This window comes from Neophocaena asiaeorientalis, unplaced genomic scaffold (assembly GCF_003031525.2).
Source record: "Neophocaena asiaeorientalis asiaeorientalis breed wild unplaced genomic scaffold, Neophocaena_asiaeorientalis_V1.1 scaffold133, whole genome shotgun sequence".
Lineage (NCBI taxonomy): Eukaryota > Metazoa > Chordata > Mammalia > Artiodactyla > Phocoenidae > Neophocaena > Neophocaena asiaeorientalis.
Window position 1 is genome coordinate 6,974,171 of NW_020174429.1, and position 4,254 is coordinate 6,978,424.

Genomic DNA, 4,254 nt, shown 5'->3' on the forward strand with positions numbered 1-4,254 from the left:
ATGATAACGGGGCACCAAATTAAATATTTCTCTTGGAAAGTTCCCTGGGTAAACTGTGAGGAGACTTGTTTTCCTCCAGGCTGGGCCATTAGCTGTCTGCCCTCAGGCAATTCAGAAAGAGGAACTTGGAAATTGCTCTAAGTGCTGGCAGAAGGGATAAATGACCGCATCTTTATTAAATGCTTCTCGCACTGGGTGCTTCCGAGGATTAACTCTTCATGTTAACATCTTTCACAAAGATGATACCCTTCTTTGGCCAGAGCCTGTGATCTCTGCTCTCCTGTATTTACTTTTTTTTTTTTTTTTTTACATCTTTATTGGAGTATAATTGCTTTACAATGGTGTGTTAGTTTCTGCTTCATAACAAAGTGAATCAGTTATACATATACATATGTTCCCATATCTCTTCCCTCTTGCGTCTCCCTCCTTCCCACCCTCCCTATCCCACCCCTCCAGGCGGTCACAAAGCACCGAGCTGATCTCCCTGTGCTATGTGGCCGCTTCCCATTAGCTATCTACCTTACGTTTGGTAGTGTCTGTATGTCCATGCCTCTCTCTCGCTTTGTCACAGTTTACCCTTCCCCCTCCCCATTTACATTTGCTTCATTCTTTCCATTTTTTTCCTTTGGTATAGGGCACTAAATGCAGAATTTTGTGTCACATATTTCTGCATTTAAATCTTATTTTGGTCAATTACTGGAAGCGTGATCTTAGTAAGTCGATCTAATGCCTCTGGGCCTTGTGTTTCTCAAGAAATCTCATCGAATTATTGTGAAAACAAGTTGCTTATTAATTCTAGCATCTACATCACATAGCAAATTTTGACAGATTTCAGGATCGGAAGTCAGATGGCCTACCTTCCAATATCACCCCTCTGCCATTTACCCAACAGCTCCTTTCAGCCTCAATTCTTCCCACTGTGATATGGCAATAATAATAACAACAAATACAATTCTGTGGATTAAATAAAATGAAGCACCAACTGGTTTTAGAGGAGAGAAATATTACCTTTCATTATTTTTTATGCATTAGTTTATTGAGATATATGCTTTTGGATGTGTGTTATGGTCTAAAAGAAGTGCTCAAAAATGCCCGTTGTTTCCCTTTTCATTTCTGCTTGTCTGTATGCTTTATATCGGCAAGAGATTTTAAGGTTCTTGTCGTAACAAGTTTGCTTTCTTCCCGGTGCCCAACACAGTGGCTTTGATCTATGATCCCCAGATGTTATTAAACTGTTGTTTTTTGTTTGCTTGTTTGCTGGCTTGCCTGTTTTTAAGTTGATGGAATGATCTTAAGCAGAATCCAGACAATGGAAATGATGTGTGTCCCTGGGATGAGCGAAGGCTCAGGGGTTGGCACGCTCTTGGGATGCCAGGTTGTATGGTTGGGGGAACGTCTACAGAAGCTGAGTACAGCAGACGAACATCATTAGGGAGGGCGTGGCTGGCCTGCCATCCCACAGGCGGACCCATATTTTGAATTAGAAAGGACATCAGACATCCTGTAATCCAGCCAATGAATCCCTCCTAACTCCAGACAGCTGTGGGAGGGTGAAAAATCCATGGGCCTCGACATCAAATAGACCTGGATTTGCCTCTGATGACATTGCCCTGGGTTACTTGCACTGACCACAGCCCCTGGAGCTTCACTTGTTCTCTTTCTAAGACATGGGTGATAACACTGATTTCTTAGGTTTGCCATGAGGCTAAATTAATGTTTGTGGAAGTGCCGTCATTTTGGAACCAGAGCTGTCACTAGGTCGAGCCTCTGCTTGAACACATTCTTTACAGTATAGCTGCTTCTGTTTGCAGATTGTTCTAAGACTACTTAGGTAGGAGTTCCATTAATTGCAAGAGAAAATGGGAAGTCACAGTAGATTCTGGAAAGATACACAGCATGACCAGATGATTCTTCCTGCCTGTGAGGGAAGAATTGGGGGGAGGGGGCAGGAAGTTGCAAATCGAGGCCAATGCAGACTATGATTGGAGCATGGATGTATAAATATTTACATGCCATACAATCTCTGCGTAGTGCATTGACATTTTCTATGTGCCAACACTGGGTGAAGCACACCACGTACATTGTAGTATTTACTCCAAGATGTAGGTACTATTAGACCTGTTTCACAGGTTAGGGTTGGGTTAAGTGGCTAGTTCAATAGCACATACCTTATAAGTAGTATTAGGAGGTAAAAGTTCTGACCAGTTAGCACAGGCTTGTGGCAACGGGAAGGAAAGGCAAGCTCTTCTCACCTTATCGCTGTTAATGATTGTCAGGGTGACCTCAAAAGCCTTTCAGAGCAAGGCTTAGTAGAAATGAATAAAACAGGAAAGACAGCGTTGCCTCAGTCCGCAGGCATCCAGACATCCTTGATTTACCACACTTTGTGTATCCATTCTTAACACTTTCTTGACTCAGAGGTCTGTACCTCTCACCAGCTAGAATGGTGTAGACACGAAATTGCGTCTTTTTCATCCTCTACAGCTTTTCACCTCCTTCATGAAGACTTCCCATACTGAATCCTTTCCCTCCCTCCCTCTGGGTACCATCCTCCAGCATCCTTCCAATCATCAATGATACCCCAGCAGTCTTCACTTTAGGCCTACACTTCCCCTATTAATTATGTTTGTTCTGTTTCAGTCCCTTACACATGCCGTTGGGTTGTGAGCTTCTGGAAGACAAAAGTGTCCTTGCGTTGACAGAATGACATATTGCAAAGCATCCTTTGGGTAGGAGTCAGGACACTAGAGTTGTGTGAACTGTGAGAATACAGCTGAACTCAGGGCCTCACTCTCCTTCTCTGTAAAATCTGTAGGTTAGTCTAGATTCACTTTCAGGTCCTTGGAGTAGTCGAATGGAAGGCTGTGGTTACTTTCATTCCTCCTCACCCACAGGGCTCTGCACAGGGGGACCCGGAATAATTCTGTAGACCAAAAAGTCAGCCACGGGTTTCCTGGTATTTTTTGGGAGATGGAAAGGTGATGACAGTTTGAAAGATGTACTTTCATGGTTGAAGCTACCAAAACTGCTCCTACCCGTCTAGTTCTTTACTGTGCAGAAAGATTTGCCATTGTCTTAAATACATCATCTGTTCTGATGGTCAAAATGCACCTCCTGCCTCAAGGTCACTTTTACAAATGTTCTGTCTGCTCCGGCACCCACCCCAGTGCCTCTCTCCACTGCTCCCTATCTTGCTTTGTTCCTGCCTCATGGCAACTGCTGTTGGTCAGACAGATGCCCCTGTTATCTTCTAATTGGACTTCTTAAATGTAGGGATGGTTCCCTTTGAACTCCCTCGGTGCTTTTGACCTAATCGGCACTCAGCAGTAAATTCAGTGATGAGTGAACCACATATGATTCACTATTTAGACCATTCAATTTGTAGCTGTAGATCTCCCCTCATTCGCTTTCAGTTCCTTCCCATCTTCTCTTTCCTGTTCAATACCTGTCCTCACAGAGGGAGGAAGTTTTGAGAGAAGGCAATAAATGGGAAGAATTGTAAAAGGCGGGTCAGTTGATTTTTTATTGTAGTTCAGTTGGGCAGTGATTCACTTCGATAAGATTCCCAGACCATACGATGCTGTACAGACTCCACCAATGCTGCCTGTGCCAGCACTCAAAGTGAGCTAGACTACAGCAAAAAGAGGATCCTGGATTGGATTCCAGAACAGAAAAAGGATACGAGTGGAAAACTGGTGAAATTCAATTAAAGTACAGTCAGCCCTCTGTATCCGTGGATGCTGAACCCGTGGATACAGAGGGCCGACTGTACCCTGCATTTCATATAAAGAACTTGAGCACCCACGGATTTGGGTATCCACAGCGCCTCCTGGAACTAATCCCCAGCGAATATCCAGGGATGACTGCACCAATGTTAATTTCTGAGTTTTGACAAACGTACCATGGTTATGCAACATTTTACCCTTAGGGGAAACTTGGTGAAGGGTATATGGGAAGGCTGTATATTATCTTTGCAACTGTTCTGTAAATCTAAAATTATTCCAGAATAGGAAGTTTATTTCAGAAAAAGTGGGTCAGAGTGCACATTTTAGTTTGGCTAGCAGTCTCTGACTGCATGGACATTCTCACTAGTTATAGCTGAACAATTCGTAGAATAAGGTTGAAAATTAGAACTGCAGAGAAGTTCAGAAATGCTCCTGTAATAAAAAAAAAAAATCCATGAAAAGGCAGTAGCAAAGATAAAAGCAAAACAAACAAAAAATGGAACTGGAAGAAGCTGGGGGGGGGGGGCGA